This window comes from Python bivittatus, unplaced genomic scaffold, assembly GCF_059951505.1.
Source record: "Python bivittatus isolate LINGU-HERP-01145 unplaced genomic scaffold, Pbiv_v1 ctg000480_np1212, whole genome shotgun sequence".
Lineage (NCBI taxonomy): Eukaryota > Metazoa > Chordata > Lepidosauria > Squamata > Pythonidae > Python > Python bivittatus.
In genome coordinates this window covers 38128001-38149101 of record NW_028277075.1, presented here as the reverse complement: position 1 = coordinate 38149101, position 21101 = coordinate 38128001, and the positions used below count along the sequence as shown (strand labels likewise).

The 21101-nt window shown below is 36.5% G+C and overlaps 1 protein-coding gene and 1 long non-coding RNA gene across 3 annotated transcripts in view; one reads left to right on the top strand and one right to left on the bottom strand.

The window, feature by feature from the left end:
• The window catches only part of LRRC4C (leucine rich repeat containing 4C), a 178311-nt gene that overhangs the window by 66063 nt on the left and 91147 nt on the right, over nt 1-21101 (bottom strand). The gene's annotated exons all lie outside the window — the stretch shown is intronic.
• The window catches only part of LOC112541336 (uncharacterized), a 52907-nt gene continuing 38098 nt past the window's right edge, over nt 6293-21101 (top strand). Inside the window, exons 1-2 of the long non-coding RNA XR_003085353.1 lie at nt 6293-6384; nt 8477-8568. This is a non-coding gene — a long non-coding RNA (uncharacterized LOC112541336). The remainder of the gene's footprint in view (nt 6385-8476; nt 8569-21101) is intronic.

Here is a 21101-nt window from a genome sequence, read left to right as displayed (position 1 = left end):
TATTCCCCTCCCTGGGGAATAAACCATAGCTGTTTAGAGACTCTCCAGCACCTCCTATGACAAGTTGACCAATCAGGTCATTTCTCATTACCTTACTCATTGATTATGACATTGACACTAGATTGTATTCTCTTCAAGTACCAAGAAGTTGTTTCAAAATTTCTAGATCACACAGGAATTGACATTTCAGATTCACAGAAAAACCTTATCAAAGATTAAAAAATGAAGTAAATAAAGCAAAAAAAAAAATGAAATGAAAGTCCCTTCCCAAGATTTCCTTTCATTGTGCCTTTACTGCTTACTTGCTACAGCAACCCACATAGGGCATCTGCTCATTCTCCTGCTGTCTATTCCATATGCATTTCAAGATGTCTAGTTTTCATTAATTAATTGGATTAATCTGCAATCAAATGATGGATGGATTAATTACACTCCTTAATCTGTGAACAGAATTCCTGAAAGCTTTAATTTTGTCTGTCATCTACTTCTGTTGGCCTGTGGATTTTGCTTTCAGGTATACTGAGTCATATTTAGGAAATGACCATGGCTGGTATAACAGAATCAGGGGTTACTCTCTGATCTACTTCCAGCAGTATTAATTGCTGCAGGCTGGGTGAGTGATGTACAGATAAAACACTTGTAGACAATTACATGAAGGTAAGACTTTTGGTTCCATATAACCATCTTTTCTTAGAAACCCTGAGGTGGCCCCCAACAAATGCTAAGATGAGTGAACATGTTGTGCACTGAAGATGTACAAAGGGTTGGATATCTATCTATCTATCTATCTATCTATCTATCTATCTATCTATCTATCTATCTATCTATCTATCACCTTTTTTTTTTCAGTCAGTGTCAGTGTAGTTTTCAAAAGACTATGCAGTCAAGCAAGGGTACATCTCAAAATCCTCTCCACTACATCAGTTACTCAAGTAACAGTGGCAATACAATTTATTTATAGTAATGCCATACAATTTTAATTTTTCTGCTGCCAAGCAGTTAATATCCTATAAAGACTATATTGCAAGTTATACACAAGAGTGGAAAATGAGAGAGTATTTTAAAAAAAAATATTTATAATGTTTATTTGCATTCATCTCTCTAATCATGTTGCACATCTGTTAAGACTAAGGCTGTCCAAAAATACTGTTTGGCTTGAAGGAAAGCACCAAATGTGGCCCTGCCCAATTAAGGTATATAGTTGAGAAACATTTGTTTTTAGCCTGGAATAAAATAATCCCATTCATAATGCTGAAATATTTTTAATAATAGTAATATTATTGTTATTGTTATTGTTTTATTGTTATTGTTATTGTTATTGTTGTTATTGTTATTGTTATTATGATTATTCTACCTTTCTAAATATATATATATTTGGTCAACTCCAATCAATTACTCAAAATGAGTTGAAACCACACTCAAAATGTTTGCTGGAGAAAGTGTGTTACTTACTGCCCCAATTACAGAAATCATGGCTAAAGAATAATTTAAAAGCATTTTTGAAAACATTAAAACAAATCACCATAAGCCACAATGGAACACACAGCTTTCTTCTTAACTGGTGAGAAATCTGTCTACTGTTTAGATTAAAGTCTGTTATCAGAAATCTCCTTCCCTTTTCAAGACACAGAACAGATAGAGGTCTTTTCAAATCCTTTAAATAACCCTTCTGCGCTGTTCACCCAACAGATTAAGAGTCAAAGAGACCTGCTAATCTTTTAAACATTTCTTTTAATTAGAACATACCCTGGCCTGAAGAGAAACAAGCTGAGGCTTGAAAATCAAAAAGCCAGGCAAGCAGGCAGACACAAATTGTACTTCCTCCTATTCTCATGAGGTTTTCCAGTGTTATAAATTTAATAAAAAAGTAAATATAATCTCCTTGGCCAATTTTTTTCTGCAGGCACTGACACCTCACTTACTTAGCAAGATTAAGCAATAGATCTGATATCTCTGTGTTTGTGTGTGCGCGTGTTGCTGCCTGCCTGCTAGGCACAATGCAGCAAAAACAACTGCATGGTTCTTTGCTGATGGCTTTGCTTGCACACAGAAGTGTCTATTGGCAGGGGAAAAAAAAGGCTGGTGGAACATCAGGACACATGCACAGAACACAAGACTATCAGGACACAAGTACTTGCACAAACACATTGAAGTTCTACAAATCATCCCAAATTAGAAGCTTTGCATTTTTAAATATAGCCTGAAGCTCAACATCAACAGATCACATACTAGAGCTTAACAGTCCAATGAAACCAAGAGTAGACTAGTAATCCTTTCATTTACATACCTTCACAGTCAACACACATACAGTCTATCCTCATGAAATCCTACCACAAAGCAATGTTTAAAAAAGCAGTAACTGATATGCAGCTCCAAGCTATCTTCATTTTCTGTCTGGTGACTGCTTTTCTCTGCAGACCCCACTCCTACACAAGGTTGTCCACATGGAAGGATAAAAAAAAAAAAAAAATCAAGATGGTGGCTGTGAATGGACAACTGAAGCCGCAACTCTTTTTATGTGTGCTGTGAAAAAGGGGTGGGGCTTCAATCGTGTGGTTGTGGCTGCCATCTTGATTTTTTTACTCTACTATGGACATTTCTGCTCCCACATCATCTAAACCAGTGTTGTCCAAACTTGGCCACTTTAAGATGAGTGGATTTCAACTTCCAGAATTCCCCAGCCAGCATGGCTGGCTGGGGAATTCTGGGAGTTGAAGTTCACTCATCTTAAAGTGGCCAAGTTTGGACAACACTGATCTAAACAAATGGCATCAGGCACAAAAATGTATTCTGCTGCTCTATTAGCTACGACTGGGGGAAAAAAACATGGAAGGAAGGGAAAGCAATCCAATCCCAAGCCAGAAAAAAACAGCCCAATCACAGTGCTCAGAACAGTCAGAAGCAGAAATCTCACTTCTTGGGGGAAAAAAATAATAATAATTCACACTTGGAATAAAACAGCATCTGACCTTGAAACAAAATTCTAGAAACATCTCTGTTTCTTTGTTTTGTTCATTTCTACTTTGCTCTCTCCCAGCCAAGATGTTTTGTTGCATGATCAAAACACTCGAAACAGTTGTCCTGAGGTCAAAATGTTTCAAAGTTGAAATGATGTTTCCTCTCATGACTCTAATTCTGTCTCTGATCTGAGTGCATCTGCTGTCTCAACTTGGTAACAGGAAGCCATTCCCACCGGAGGACAAAGAAGTGTTTATTCGAGACATGGTTTCAGGGACAGCAAAGAGCATTATTTGCAGATGGCCTGTGGGAAGGGATTTCTAGAATCTGCCAATATCACATTCAGGGAAAATAAAAATACCAGCTTAATAAAATGCTCCAGCACTGCAGGCAAACAGTAGGGAATATTACATTTGGCCTCTTTAAAAAAAAAAAAGAAAAAGAAAGAAGGTAGTATCAGAGTGTCAAGGCCATAATAAGTTGGGGAAGAAAGAAAAAGTGATTCCAGATATGCTGCCCATCTATGCTACCAAAAAGAGTGTGAACACACCTCAACAAGGAATGTTCGGTGACAAATGATTTCCTTCTGCTTCTAAAGTGAATCCTTTTTAGTTTTGCAACAAGATTTTTGCGTAGCTCTGAAACAGTTGATTTATTCTTTCTACACCTCGGTTTTCCTGTTACATCTGCCGTAGTAATAACTCCATAACTCAAATCACACAGAAAGAAGATGACAAGTGGGTAGAAGCTCTTCAAAGATGCTATGAAAGAAAACACATATAATTCTGAGATTAAAATCCTATGCCACATAACACACTTTCATTGCATTTTAATATAAACTGTATTATCTATTCATTGCTTTGAAAACCAAATTGTATAGTATTTACTATTTATTTGTATAGATTTTTTTTTTTGGCAAACATTTACTTGTGTGATGGATTTATATATTAACATTTGATTGAATTTTCTTGGTGTTTCATGGAAGGCAAATAAAAAACCTCTGAAAAGTAAACAAAAATGCAATAAGACTACATTAGCATACAGTTTAAAAAGAAAATATCAATAAGTTATTCTCAGATAATAAAATCCCCTTGGATGTTAAGGTTGAGAAAATGAAGTTCAAAAGGTTGAGAAAATGAGTTCAAATCCCATGCTGGAAATGCATCTGCAAAGGTACCAGATGAATATCCTGAAGAGGTGAAGTTCTATGAAAGAGTATTTAGGATTATTTAAAGTTTTGCCTGTCTTTTCCACTGAATGCTATCCGCAATGCAGGAAAGTGAAAGCAAAAGGTGAGAATTGGGATAAATTTTCAATCTATTCCTAGTACAAGTTGTGAATGAGACATTGTATTCTCTAGAATCTGAAAAGTGAGATCTTCCTTGCAATGTGGATTGAGAAATTCAATTTCTCAGAGGTCAGGACCAGCCCAGATCAGCTCTGTTTAACAAATATGGGCCTAGTTTCCCTTTAAGTGAACTGAATGAACTTGACTGGTTTTCCATACTGGCACGTGGATACCTTGTTTATGAAATAAACAAAATGCCTGTGATATTTATTCACTTAGACTCCTGTTACAGATCAGTAGGGCCCATGTGAAGCTTTGACAACTTTTAGTAGTGATGATCAGAACATTCAAAAGGGGGCAAAATACTTTTAAAAAAATAATAATAATTCCACAAGTGGAACATTACAATAACGAAGGACCACTGTCTTCATCCTTGGCTTCCTTTTTCACAGTAGGAACATCCAAAAGCTTCAGCAAACCAGATCTTGGAATAGACTGTGCTTTGACATTAACTACATACAGAATGGAAGCAGTACAGAACTTAAGCATGACAACTAGCCCCACACTTTTTTGGCACCCAAAGGAGATATTTGCTGCAAGTACATAGCAACAATCCTCATGCCCTCCCTGAGCAAAGCCTCATGCATATTGGACCAAATAAAAGATACAAATGTCTGGGTTTACTAAAGTTATATTTCTTATATTTCTAAAGTTATATATTTATACAATACTTCTTCTTCTTTTTTTTAAAAAAGACAGCATTGCTTCAGACATCTAGTATAAGCTTTGGTACATCTTCAGGGAAGAGAAGAAGAATTATTTTATCTCAATGCCTAATTAAAAAAAAGAGATATCTTTTTAAAAAGCTCAAATTATTTGGAGCCAAGAATAAAGTTTTGCTTGATGAATTGGATTATAAGATGAAACCAGTCCAATGTCCATGAGAAACATAGAAGCTATAAGAATAAATTTTCTAGTCTTCTAGTTAAGATGTGAGTTGGATGTATTTACAAAACCATTCAAATACAGTATTCATTTAACTCTGCTCCAATGGTGAAGTCAATGGGAATTTCACACGTAATTTCATTAAGAGGAAAGAAAATCAATGCCTCACAATTGTGAAAATTTCACAGTTGCTCATTACTGATTGGAAGAATACCTAATAATAGAAGTTCAGTTTAGAGGGTCAAACCCCATGAACCATTTGAACCTCTGCTTTATTTAGAAATCTATATATTTAGTCAGTAAGGCTATTTTGCTTTCCTTGCTTCATACCTAGCTAGTGCTTCTCCCCTCCCCGAAGCGTTAATGGTTTAATTATATTCTTTCCTCTTCATTTCTTTAGGAGTCATCACTAAGATTAAAATCCTTGTTCAAAGCAGATCTAAGTAAGTAGGTGACTTTAGGGATCATTTTCTAATTGATCAAACAAACTGCTAATTAAATGAATCTGTGCCTAATCAAAACACGGCTACATAAGCACAGTGTATCATTTAACTGGATGCATGAGATTGTCTTCATCAAGGGGAAATGAAGATTCAGCTTGATTAGTAAGTAGTGGAACACATTCAGAGTCTTCATTTAGGCCAACTCATACCAGAAGCCATGTTTAATTATTTATTGATTTTTTAAAAAATGTATAAATGACTTGTTTTCCCCTTTATCATGAGATGGAAGCCCAACAGGACTACTAATGATGCTTTTTAAAAAAAAAATTAGTATTGTTCTAGTGTAAGGTTGCTGTAATTTGAAAAAGGCATATCTCTGTTTCTCCCCAAATTAAAGGGAGGAAGAAAGATGTTCCTGGTGTGTGTTCTGGAAGGTCCCACCATAGGCGAGAGCTGTAGGAACAGACAATGCCATTTCTTTGTGTTTCTGCAGTTCTTCTGCCACTCGAGGTACAGAGAAAGATCCCCTGCATTGTGGAAGAACTTTGGAAGGGCAAATATAGACTGCTTCTACTTTCCTTAATGTTTAACCTTGTGCAAATATTTTGAAACTCTCATGCAAAATGAACATTGAAGGTGGCAAACATCAGGAGTTTAGTAGGACCATTTCTGACTCACACATTTTGTCAAAAGGCATAAGTTGTTGGGAGTGGTAGCTGACTTCATCAGATGTCCCTCTATGCATAAAAGGTATGATTTTTCATAAACTGTGTTACTGAGAAAAAGTGCTATCAGACTCCTGATTATATGCAAAGTGAAGTGGCTTTTCATGCTCACGCATGTGAAAACAGCCTAATGCCAATAGAGGCGAATATGTGTAGCTCAGGGTTGAACTGTGGAGCCTTGGGGTTCTCTGAGCTTGGTTCTTTTCTTGCAAACATTTCACTACCTGGCTAGGTAACATCTTCAGTGCTAGAATGGAATGCAATCATCAACCAGATAAGCAGAGATTAACACCAAGATTACCACCTGACATACAAGCAGTAAACAATACCTTAATCAAGGAACTACCAGAGGAAAAAATAGAACAATCCCCACCCCCACCATGGGCAGGCCACAGTATATAAACAGAGACCAAACCCTGCTCCAGAGGTACAAGAGAGGATAGGCAACAAAGAAGATGGATCCATACTAATAAACTCAAAATGTGGATATAGCGCATAGTGTCTGTTTTTGTTTTTACCACAATATATGTATGATTTACAAAACATTATTTTATTCGGACTGCTTTACTGGAAGAATGTGAGGCATGGTATCAGTCCAAACTATGCACTAACAGAGTAGGCAAAGTTGGGTAGATGGACCTGTGGGCAGAATGAAAATGGTCCAGAGGAGGAACATTTTCATAGCATAACCTGAATTCCTCCATGTCTCTTCAGTGGTCCAACTGCACCCCCAGAAGATATGATACAGCTCAAAATAAAAAGAAAATTAAATATTCCTTGCCAATAGTAATGAATGTCCCACCCACATTGTTGCAAAGGTATACAGAATGAAGATATATTTCTTTGTTGTTATGTGCTGCGTACAAAGTAATCTGGTTATGGAAAACAATGGAGAAAGGACATTTTGCATGTAAAGCATTCAAGGCTCATGGTGTATAGAAGTAGTTGTGTGGGTATGTGGGGCTTATACAGCAACATAATAAGCAAAAGAGAAGCTGTCGATTTAGTGAAGACAAGGCATGAGACACACTATAGTTATTTTATTGAGTTCTTATGCTAAAGTTCCATATAACAGAAACATTATTTTAATGCATTTAGAATTAGGTTTTAATTAGTACTAGTTTGATAAGACATTCTTGGTCTACGCCAAACCCAGTGGAAATAATACTTAAAGGTATCCAGGCAACATTTGCTTGAATTATAGTAATTAAATGATCCTTCCTTCTTTTCCTGTATATATTTGTATCTACAAACAATGGCCAAAAACTCCAGGTCCCAGAAAGCAGTACTACTATCAGTTTGTTTTCAAACAGCTTTACTCACTAAACTTAAGTGCAGCATTGCTTTTTAAATTTCCCTGAATCTGAAAATCTATTTAGGCTGTTGTCGCAATAGTCACAGAAAGAGATACTGACCTGAAATCTGGTGCATTGCTTACAGTTATGGAATTTTTTTTTTTAATTTGCGTATTTCCTGAGAACCATTTAAATATTGTAGGTCAGACTATAATTAGTGTAATATTTTTTATTTTAAGAAAAATATTACCCAGTGGCAACTATAAAATGAGATTCATTTGGTTGGGTTTTGTATTGTTATTTCATATTATTCTGCTTTGCTAGCCACCTTTGGCTCTTGCGAATATTAAAGAAAAGTGGCCAGCTTGCATTAGACATAATGGTGCTGAGCAAGTTGAGGATGTTGCTAATAATTTGTATAAATTCCTGAGAAAGCCAATTTCAACTTTAAAATTAGTCTGTTACATAATTTGGAGTTCTTAGTAAAGGGATAATTTGACTAGCTGGAAGAAGAGGAAAAAAGATCCATTTACAGCTTGAAGGAACCTGAACTTAAATCATTTTTTTTTTCTTTCATGTATATTCATGTTCAGACCTTCAAATAATGCGTAATGGAGTCTCACCAAAATACGTGGGATAAGGCGTAACAAATCATTATAGAAGATAAATTATATCAAAAACTTTTGCAATTCTATACAACTCAGCTATGAATAATTAATAGTGAATAAAACCCCACAGTTCTAAGTCGTATTTTGTATTTTTTTTTTGGTTTGTATTTTGTTTGTACGTTTGCCTATGTAGTTTGCTAATTTGTATTTACAGATGCCTCATATCCTCAAGTCTGCTTGGGTATGAATCCAAGAGCACATAGAGTCCCCAGGCAGGGAGAATATTGTTGTGAAAAAGGAATGAAAGTAAGTCCAATTGTATTTTATTGCTAGTGTTGGGGAAAAAAAAAAAACTTCATGATAAGTATATAGTCACTTTACGGTCTTCAAGCTGATGTTAAAAATAAAGAATATAGATACAAAAGAGTGAAATACTAAAAGCAAAGTAAAAACAATGACAGCAACAACAATAACAACAAAACTTTAAAAACATCCTTAGGGGGAACTTTCAATAACATTTTCTCCTTCCCTTCCATTGTTTACAACCACTAACTGCTACTTAAGTATTTGTACTTTTTTCATCATTTACATTACATTATGACTTCTATCTTTGTCTATAGTTTTTTATTAGTCTCTTAATTCTTTTGTTTAGAAGCCAAATGTATAAACTTGCCTTGCTGTGTGATGTATCCTACGTAGTAGAGCCATTCCTGCTGGAATTTAGTTAATCTTGTGTTATGAATATATGTGTGTGTGTGTATGTGCATATATAGTCAGTTTTGCCATTGCTGTTTATTCTTTGATTTTGATCTCTCATTCTTGTATTTTTGGCAATTGTCACTTTTCCAATGTTGTGCCAAATTAGTTCTTGCTGCTGTCAGCAAGTATCTTACTGGACTGTGATACTTTTAGTTCATATTCTCTGGGATTATTCCTAAGAAAAGTGTGTGGTTTCAATTCAAATTTTATTTTTAAGATTTTCTTAATATTTTTGTCTATTTCCTTCCATTTTTGAAATCAATTATATCATCCAACTATTTACCTTGGGATTTAAGATTTGCAGAATTCTGTGAAAGAAATAGGATTTTGCAATCTGATGTCAGATCAGTATACATAATGGAAAATATAAAGACATGATGATTTTATCTCCACAAATTCCTGTAAGATCAGTATCAATTTCTGAATACATGATCAGGAAGGTGCAGATAAATTTATGTCCTGCTTTTGGACTTCGCATAGTTATCTGACTGACTATTATGGGAACAAATTCCTGGATTAGTTATAAATCCTTTCATTTATGAATGTTGATGAAGCCACACAGAGCAAGAAAAGAGCTTAACTGTGGTATTATCTGTTATAACAATCATAACAGAAATTGAGCTAGAGCAAAATTGTGTTGGCTTAGAGGAATATAACAAACCATGCTCATTACATAGTTACAGTGGTAACAACCCTAATTCAAATTTTAAATTGTATATGTTGCTGGGAAGGGATACTTGGTGACCGAGTTGTTGAGGAGAGATCCTCATGGGGCTCACACACATTTCTACAGTGAAGAAACAGCCATAAATGGACTAGTTTATAATATTTGGGACACAAAAATCTGGACAAATATTAGATGTCAGTAAAAACTTGGGATTCTAGCTGGTTGTGCTGCCATTAAGTGGTTGTTTGGATTTTTGTGACAAGATATGGGCCGTTTCCCCACTTGTACTAACCATGACATGGACATCTTCCAGCAGCCTTTCTCCCACCATTGAAATGTCCCCCAAGCATTGCTTTCATCTTCCCCAATTCATATCTGAGATTGCTTAAAGTAATATTTGACTGTTCCAGTATTAAATTAGTGTTTTTCCACTGAGACAGCCAACAAGCTGTGCCAATTTTTCCATGGGTATGATCTCTAAAGTTCACTGACTATTTGTTCTGTGTCACAGGTAAATAATCCCTAGGGAGTGGAATCAGCCTGGCATCTATTGACCACTTTAGGCTGGGGTAGACATGCCCCCTCTCCTCCAATCACTGTTTGGGGCAGAGGGGTAGAATTGTGATATTTTAAATAGGTTTTTCCCATGTATCCACCAGGTCTTTGAGCCAACTCCCACTTTGAAGACCTGAATCAGCCTGAATAGCCACTTATATCAGACAGAGTAACCTCTCTCTCTCTGTCTCTCCCTCTCCCCCCTCCCCCCTTCCCCCCTCCCCCCCCTCTCAATTCCACACCCTCTCTCACACACACTGCCTCCCAGGTCTTCTTTCGGCTTCTTCTGAACAATGGCTAGGGTGTTCAAAAGATGATGAGTTTAGTACTCTTCTTGAAAACTACTAAACTCACAATATAAAGCTATACATAAATCTGAGCTGTCACCTATTGTTCCAGCTAACAGCTGATCCTCAATCAGGGAAAAATGACAGGTGAAAGAGAGGCAGGCAAGTTCTGACAGATGGTTAAACATGTGTTTTAGATATACATAACCAAAATTAGAATCATAGATTCGTAGAATTGGGAGGGACCATTTAAACCATTGAGTTTCACCCCTTGCTCGGTGCAAAAATCCAAATTAAAGCATCCATAATAGATAGCTGTCCAATGTTGAACACACCCCATTAGGAAGAATCCTCCAGTCCCCTGAGTAAGTAGTTGTAATTGGTTCTATGATTGAACTGTTCTCACTATTAGGAAGGGGTTTTCTCCCGACATTGAATTGGAATCTCTCTTGCTGTAGCTGGAATCTATTGTTCCTGGTCCTGCAGTGTGGAATGATAGAGAATATCTCTTCATCTCCCTCTATATGACCTCCTTTCCGCTCTTTGAAGAGTGCTGTCCTATTCCCTCTCAGTCCAAGGCCAGCAAGTACAAAAGGGAGAGCACACCAACAGGCAAAGGGCATAAGGCTGCTTTGCTATTCGCTTCTCCATGTGGTGGCTCATTAGGTAGACTCCCGGCAATCAAGTCAGACCCTGAAAATGTGGGAATTAGCCGGAACATACAAAGCAAGCAAGAAATTCCTACTGGGCACTCATGGAGAAAAACTCTTAAGACTTTTTTTTTTTTGCGCAAGGCTAAAGGAGGGTCTAGAGATAAGTTTCCCTATAGAGCGTTATAGTAAAATTGCCATTAAGCAGCCAGAAGAACAGTACCATCCAATAGGAAAGAACAAAGGAATAAAATGGGTCGCTGCTACATGAGCAGAATGCCTGCTGCTAATAGCGGCAACAAGAGCTCTAGGCGGCGAGGCCATTAAAGACATACAGGGCTGCCAACCCATGGCTCAGAAATCCAAACCAAAGAGCTCACAAATGCAAAATGAGTTTTTATTACAGTGGCTTCCTTCTATGCAAATATTATTTCATCGGAAGGAAGACACTGAAAAGTGCTTCCTAGAGGCAACTTTTCCAGTTATACGACAAAAGCCAACAATGAATCCCATTATGTGACCAGTTTGGTTATGATTTGACTGAAGCTAACAAAAGCAGTTCTAAATTGGAACAAAGCATCTCTTGCTGCAGTGCTCTTCCTCTGCACTGGGTTCATTTTCCTTCAGACCATTGCCACAGATTTAAAACCACTTAGCAGGATAAAATAAGGATGCTATTACACTTGCTGCCAGATCCCAGATTAGCTTGAAACATCAAGATAGTCTCTTAAAAAAATCACAAAAGTCATAACAGAAGGATGAACCAAAAATAGAGAACATTCACCGCCAGAAACAATGTCAACAAAAACAGAGAAGTGGGGGACACCACAGTATGTGTCACCCACATGCCCAGACACGTTCAAAAATGAAATTCAATACATTTCCAGGGTTTTATCATTTATGATTTGCAAGTCAGAATATTACTGTCTTTTTTCCCCTCTTCATGTGGGCAAGAAACATTATTGTTTGCTTTTATTTTTGTTTTGTAAATGGCAGTATTCTACAAATATTCCTACAAATATTGAATGGAATGGCCAGAAATATTCTATGAAGAATATAGTAAAAACCTGTGCCATATTTTTGCTCCATTTTGAATTGGGAGCAAGGGAGATAGCAAGAGAATATTTTTTAAAAAATCAGTATAGTGCCTAATCATGCCATCATGGTTGAGGCCAAATGGATACTAGTTGATGAAGGTAAATCGTAAATGTAAGTATGAATGAATACACCTATTACTATTAAAAATTCCAATCTATAGGAGAAATAAAAGAGGTGACTGCCAATTTCTATCCTATAAGCTTGTTGAGCCAAGTTAGTAAAATGTATACCAAACATCTGCAGGTTAAGTTCCTATATTGGTCTGAATCTGCATCCATTCTGAGTGATGAACAGGTGAGGTTCAGGGAAGGCAGATTTGTTCTAGATCATACTCCAGTGCTCCAGCATCTGATGGAAAAGTATTCCTTTAGATGCAGTTCATCCCCATTTGCAGCTTTCATTAATCTGAAGTCTGCATTTACTTGGTTTCCAGGTTAGCTTTGGTATAAACTTAAACATACAGCTATTAACAAACATCTGCTCATCTAACCAAAGAAATATCTCTTAGTAAAGGAGTAAGACAGGGCTGTGTGTTTCCACCAACATTGTTTAATTTTTACAAAAATTCATTGGAGGCCAGCTTAAGCAGCTTAGACTAAATTGGCCCAGTGAGATATTAATTTACTACTATATACTGATGAAGTAGCAGTTGTGTCCTCAACTTCCAGTGGACTTCAAATATCCTTGGGTGTTCTTTTACTTCCCTATAGTAACAAAGATCTAGTCATAAACTTTTCCATGTCGATGATCCTTGCATTTTCCAAACATCCCACATTACAGAACTGGTAATTAGGAGGGCACACCATCGGACAAGTCAAAACCTTTAAATACTTAGGGTGGTTTTCCAACCTCTGGAGACTGGAATGCCCATCAGGACTATGTATCCCAGAGGGCTCAGACAGCAGGCTCAACTATACAAACTTTCCATTTTAATAAGGCGTAGTTTACTTCAGCTGCTGCTAAGCAATTTCCAGCTAACACTCACACCCAGTTATTGTATGGGGCTTAATTAGGACCATACCATTAGATGGCAATATAAGAGAAAGTCCAATCCAAGTTTTTGACAAATATTTTCCAGGCCCCTCTCTATGTCCCCAATATGATGCTTTGGTAGAAGCGGGAGTCATAATTGTATGTGCTGCCGAGAATCACATATGTGAGATGGGCAGCTATATTAGATAGATAGATAGATAGATAGATCTATTATCTAGATAGATAGATAAATGTTGAAATCTTTGGATTATTATTTTCAGCTTTTGGCTGAAATTATTACATAGTCCATCTGGATTGGCCCCTTTAATGATAGTAGATAATGTTGGCTGTACCTGGAAAGAAAACCATTTTCAGGAAATTACAGTTCTTTGGCTTTTCTTGGCATGTTCTTTTGCCAATAGTGGTGGAGTAAGCCAACTTTTTAGATGTAGAAGGACAACTGGACTATGTGGCTTGTCCCTGTGATGTATTTATTAGCCACCAGTTTATAAAACACGAATAAGGCAATTACTGTATGTTGACAAGATCATCGTTTCAGACTTTAGATGAGCATTACCCTGGCTTGTTTTAACACTGTCCCCACAGCAGCATAGGAAGGGAAATACGGGGAAGACAACAAACCAAAAAAACCTTTGCTGAATGATGATGCTCTGTAATGCAGATGCAACAGCCCATGTTTTGCTCTAGTGCCTTTTTTATAGAGTCCCATTTGCAATTGATCTCCTCACTCCTTTCTAAATTTCCAGGTCATTCTGATTTATTTTAGCTGAATTATCTATTAGACACCAGAAACAATTCTGGGCCCCTAAATATTGCTAACTTTTGTTACACTGGGTATAAACTCCACCCTATGAGGTGTAACTGCTGACGCTTATACAATGTTTTACTATGGTGGTCTTTTGTTTTTGGTCTGCAGTCATAATAAAGTGTCTTCATTCATTTATTCACAGAAAATAAAAGAAAAGAAAAACAAATATAAGTACTGAAAATGACAGTAAGCCTTTTCTTATATATAAAATTCCCACATGCTCTATTCCAATTGGGAAATTAGAAATAAATGTATGAATTATATGTGGATTAGGTGTTATTTTTTAATAAACAGTCCATGTTTAATTACATCAAACTGTTCAAATCACTAAAAAAAGAAATGAAATGGGAATGGTTATGAAAAAGCCTTTTTTTCCCCCCCAGCAGCCAAGTCCTTTTCCATTGTAAGAGACCCATGGGTGAGACCTTAAGGTTGCTTTTAAGGTCAGGGGGCTGCATACCAGACATGTGGGAAAGTGGCAGGATAGAATCATGTGACTGGATCAAGGTGGGTTGACCAACCTCTAGAAGTTGCCCAGTTGATGGATCCATGTTTTATGCTGTACCAACATGTGATAACCATTAAAATTACAATGTTCATAGCAGCAGCACAGAACTCTGAAATAGGCAGCATTAAAAATGTATAAGTAAGTAAATAAGTGAGTAAATAAATAAATACATTTTATCTGCACATTTAACTGAATTCCAAATATAATACAGATGTTTTGTGGTTTCATTCAACTCCCTGCTTAGTTGTTCCAAGTTCCTAGATGCTTCTGGCAAGCACCATATGCCATATTTATCTAATATAGAAACTATAATCATATGCAGAACAATCTCATTTATTCCAATGGTTTTCAGAGTGCCTCAGCTTCAATAGTTGGAGGCTATTTGAAAAAGAGAAGTACAGAAATGCTTATCAAAACAACAACATTCTACCTTTGGATTGATAGACCATTACTGGCCAGAAACATACTATAGAAGGAGACCCATATTAGTCTATGGTAGCCAAAAATCAGAAGGACTCTGGTTGCTGCTTTTCAGGCTGATATAGTTTGTTAAAAGGCATACATTTTTGTGAGCAAGACATAAAGAGATCCTGCTTAGTTGCAGCTATCAGATGTGAAGGTTTTGGCTCTGCATTTTTGCTCTGGTATTGGTGCGGTATTTCTTCCTTACTGTTTGGGAACTCCATCTCATTGACCTTTATATTGATTTAAAGGTTTTTCTTTGTTTGTATACCTGATTTAATCATGTATGGATTGTATTCAAAGGTGGATTTGTTTATTGCAAGGATGAGCAGCCTTTCTTCAGTCAAAGGCCCTATCTCCTTGAGAGTAAATTATTGCTGGGTGGAGGAACAGAATCAGCAGCACTCTCTTTGCCTGTTGTCAAGTTTGTTTGTTTGTCTTTGTTCATTTGTTTGTTTTTTGAATTTGTAGCTGCAATTTCTAGGCACGGGGGGTTATCAGTGTTGCTTACAATGACCCCTGACATTGCAGGCTTCAGCTTCTTCCCTACACCATCGGGCGCTGCTTCCACCACTGAGCCCCTCCTAGTCCTTATTTTCTCTCACTTTTCCAGTCCAACTTCCTGACTTCTTCCAAGAGCAGATGGCAAAGCATCCACTTCCAGTACCAGCATTCTGGCTTTCACATCCAGAGAATATGGTTGGTTGGTTAGTAAGCCAAGTGGAAGAGTGCTGTATCTTCTGCAGGTGGAAAATTAATGGATTTTCCAGATGGGAGGAGTAGCCAATTAATTATTTTATAGGGGGTTCTGAAATAACTATAATCGACAGAAGATAAATATTAAATATATTGCATTAGCTGTAATTAATTAATGCTGAGGATTAATTAATGTAGGTATTAATTCATTAAATTACATGCACGCTCCTTTGAAACCACTAATCTCCCAAATAAATAAATAAACAGTGTACTTATGCCTTAGATCTAATAACAAACTGTTTTTGAAAGCCTCATTTTTATAGTGTGGTTCTCAGAAGACTCTTCATCAGTTTACGTTACATACATAAATAATAACTTACGTTTATATCTAAAAATGCTGTAGGATTGGAAACTGTATATATTTCTAGCTCCTTCTGACACATATATTCGGTACTGATCACATGTACAACTTACTTAACTTCATTTGGTGTTTTGAGCCAACCAACTATTTGTCCTTATTCAGATATGTGGATTAAGAAAATGCTTCAAAAGTGCTTAATACAGGCCATGTATTAAAATCAGTCTTGTATAGCAAGGGTTTAACACATAACTGAATTGCTCAGACCTAGCGATCAGAAACTATTAGTATCTTTCCCATTAAATGCTTCATCTAGTTCCAATAGAAGAGAATATATGTAGCTCAGGGTTGAACTGTGCAGTCCTTGGGCTTCTCTGAGCTCAGTGGTTTTCTTGCAAATGTTTCGTTACCTGGCTAGGTAACATCTTCAGTGCTAGAAGGGGGTGGGGTTTGTTCTCTGTTTATGTACAATAGTTTGTCCTGTTGGTGTTGATGGAGGTGTGTTTTTTCTCCTTTGGTAGTTCCTTGATTAGGCTGTTGTTTACTGCTTGTCTGTCTGAGTTGGTAGTTCCTTGATTAGGGTATTGTTTACTGCTTGATTGTTTGTCTGGTATTAATCCTGGTGTTACTCTCTGCTTTTCTGTGTGTTGATTGCTGGTGAGGAGGTGTTCTGGTCTTTTTGTTTGCTTTTTATTGTCTCTTTTGAATAGTGTGTAGATGTTGTTTATCTCTATGTGCCTGCTGATGGCTGACTTGCCTGAATAACCAAGCTTCCAGGAATTCCCTCACATTTTTGAATTTAGCTTGGTCTAAGATACTGAGAGTTTCCCAGTTGAAACTATGGTTAAGTCTGTCCATGTGTTGTGAGATTAAGGAGTTTTCATTATGTCTTCTGACTGCTAGTTGGTGTTCATGGATGGCACTCTGCTAGCCTTCTGCCTGTCTGTCCTACACAGTGGTTGTTACAGTCCTTACACTGTATATTGTAGATGACTCCTGTTTTTTTCTTCTTGGGCTACTAGGTCTTTACACTGACGGGGCAAACTATTGTATATATAGAGAGAGCAAACCCCACTCCCTTCTAGCACTGAAGATGTTATCTAGCTGGGTAACAAAACATTTGCAACAAAACAACCAAGCTCACCTAGTTCTTTATTATGAAAAAGATATCCTTTTTTTAAAGCAAGAATGGATCTCACCATCTCTGATCTGCCTGGTATGCTGAAAAAGTCTGAAAAGGATATTGAAAAATAAAGCAGGGCTCCAATAGCCTGTAGTTTGACCACAGTCAGGAAAATGTTACAAGATCAGGAACTTGCCATCAGGTATAGGCATGTTGTGTGTATGGCTCAGTGTTCACAGCCCAATGTATTTTACGTAAGTGAAAAAACATGGATTAAAATGTTTGAGCCCTGTACTAAAAGTCAAAGAGCACAGTGAAAAAATGGGACTAAAATTAAATATAAAGAAGACCAAATTAATGACAACAGGTAGAACAACTAGCCTTAGAACTGACAATAAAGATGTTGAAGTGGTGGACAGCTTCTGCCTTTTAGGATCAACTATCACCAGTAAAGGAACAAGCAGTCAAAAAATACAGTGCAGACTAGCACTTGGTACAGCAGCCATGAAGGCCTTGGAAAAGATATTCAAATGCCAGGATGTGTCCATGCTTACAAATATCGGAATTATGCAAGCCACGGTATTCCCTGTGACACTATGGAAACAAAAGTTGGATTTTAAAGCAGGATAGGAAAAGTATTGATGCCTTTGAACTTTGGTGTTGGAGAAGACTCCTGAGAATGCTGTGGACAGCCAAGGAAACAAACTGATGGATCGTTGAACAAATCAATCCAGAGTTCTCATTCAAGGCACAAATGACCAGGCTCATATTACCCTACTTCAAACACATTATGCAAACACCTAGCCCTCTGGAGAAGGCCCTACTGCTGGTAAAAATGGAAGGATAGAGAAGGGGATGACAAGCAGCAAGGTAGATGGACTCAGTCACTTGAAAGAACAGGTTAGGGATAGATTGTCATGGACAAAATCTATCTATGTGGTCGCTAGGACTTGATGACAGATAATCAATCAAATCAAGTTAATGCTAGAAAACTTATTTAATGCAAAGTACAATGGATGTTTTAGTTTTTTAACTTACCTGGCACCACTAGTATATGAAGTTCTAGCACACATCATTTTTATATGCCTCTTTAAAACATACTTTGTTATATTTATAAAAATTACCCTATGGTTTGGCTAGGAATTTCTAAACTTGGGAGAAAGGGAACATTTTTCCCCCAAGGAAACATAACTGATGTTTAGAAAAGTTCAAGTTTCTAAAATGTCAGTTTTCTATGTTTAATGTGATTGAAATAGAAATGTTTAATAAGCCATATGCGCCAATCAATGCTGCATGAGATATGCATATGGAAATAATTAATTGTATGAAAATCTAAGCTGATTCTAAACAGCAGCAGCCTTCACAATTGATTTTAGTATTATATTGTTAAACTGGAAAAGAGGCATCACGAGTATATGTCAGTACGCTGCATGGACTCTGAGTTGATTGTATAAGGACATTAACTTGTTAACTTATGAGGTAGTCTCTAGATGAGAGATTAACCTGTGTGGAATAGCAGGAGCATGCTTGCGGTAAAACTGAGTTTTGTTTGCACTTAAGCCATACTAAACGAAAGGTGTCCACGTTGATGAGGAATACCTTTTCTGTTACAAGGAATGCTGTAGGTGAACAAGGTGCAACTAAGATAATTTCATCTTCCCATTCTTTAAGTTTCCAAGAAGTATTTTGTAAAAACCTTGATTGACCAGATGAAGTCAGTATTAATGGGCCCATCTGATGATAACCATGGCACATGGAACATGACTTAGAATATAAGAGGAGTGCATTAAAACAGCATAAATTAGCAAATAAAATGAAAAAAAAAAAATAGCTATGATGTGTTACAATGAAACTAACAAAAATTGAAGGATGTAATAGATCCAAATGAATCTGAATCTTGTGGAATTAAATTGATGAATACATATAAGGAACTAAAGCTGTAGCTTTAACTATGAATAAGACGACTAAAATATATGTCAGGTAATATGAATTGGTGTCATCTGGGTTGTTGCAAAGTATGAAAGTAAAGTGCCACAGGTTGGTGATAGATAGTACAGTCCAGTGAATGAAGATAATGGGGAAAAAACAGATACAAGATTTGGAAAAAAATGTGCAGCATTCTTAAATAATGCAAATGGAGAGATGGGGGAATTACTCTGTTATATGAATGGATAAGTGGGAATGATAAGAGAGAGTGCGGAAAAGCAACTGGGTCAAAAATGAATGGGAATGGTGACTTTTGGGTGAGTATTTGCTTAGAAAAAGGTCTGCTCATTTTGAATACATGGTTTAAGCATATATTTGTCCTTATGAGAGATTCCTGATATGAAACTGATCATTATTTCATAGCATCAAGAATACATCTGGGGAGAATGGACATGGAACAAAAGGAAAGTGGTAAAAGACTTGAGGGTGGAAGTAAATACTACAGAAGGTGCTAAAAAGTATTACACAATAATCTTTGAACAGAATAAATAGAAAGTAGATATGGAAGCTGTATGACAGACTGAATATCATTATGTTATGGAGGGTCACAGAAGTGTGTAGAGTTATGCTAAGTATGAAAAAGGATGCTTGGAATTATGAAGTAAAAAATGCTATGGATGAGGAAAAATGTATATGAGAATGATTATTTAGAATTTAGTTAAAGAAAAAAAATATACTTCAGATTAAAAGAGGAAGAGAAAATGTCTAGCAGTCTTTCAAGAAATAAAACAAACATTTCTTGCAAGACTGCTAGACATTTTCTCTTCCTCTCTTAATCTGAAGTATAATTTTTTTTTCTTTAACTAAAGGAATCAGTGAAGAGAGCTAAATAAGAACTTCTAGCAGAACAGAATTAAAAATAAAAGTGATAAAATGGCTTTGGATGAAACAAATGTGAGAGTAGTCTGGAAAAAGTACTTTAGAGATTTCCATTGGAATGATAGTGATATGTCAAAGTGTAGAACTGAAACAAATTCAGTAAAAGATATTGTCCCCCTGCCCCCCAAAAATGATGCAAACAAGTAACTGCTAGGAGAATAGTAAGGATGTAGATGCAGACGGCATAACTGGAAAGCTGTTAAATTATTGATGGCTGCACAGAGGTTACTTGGCTGAGGGTGCTGGAGAAGATGTTTGGCAGAATACAGATCAAAAAGATACAAGAGGTGACAATAAGCATAATTTGGAAAGTGCTCTGCAGCCAAATAAACCAAGAAAGTTTATTGTACGTTTGTTGATGCAGAAAAAGTGGATGATGAAGTAAATAGGCTTGCATTATAGAATGTGTCACTCAAATATGGAGGTAAAGGTTGGTTGCTGAATGCAAAAGGAATAGTATATTATATGTTTGAAATAAAATATGTATGAGAATGGAAGTAGGACAAGGATATGCAATGTCCCATTAGTTGTTTAATATAACTATGGATAAATACATAAGAAATTATTCTGGTGATGTTAGAGGTGGGTGGGTTGGAAATGTGAATATACTTGCATTTTTATATGCAGATGAATCTGTGTAATTAGGAACCCAAATGAATTGCAGTTAATTTAGATTGTACAATGCAGAGAGGAGCATGAATCTGTAAATTAATGTATCAAAAATCAAAGGAACTGTGTTTAACAGAGAAAATGGTCTAGTCAATTGCAAGTTTTATATAGAAAAACTGGAACAAGTATAAATAAATATGTATACCTTGGTGGAATGCTGACTAAACATAGGAAAATGGAGCCATTTTAAGACATGCAAATGGTGGTAGAACACTTATATTTTTCATTGTTCTACCACTAGTAAATTCTGGCAGTGGGTAGTATGTTTTCCAAAACTGCTATGAGTAAGAGCTTGCTCCTGTCCATTTTGTTAAGTGAAAGTGAATGAATGTTGGGTATGT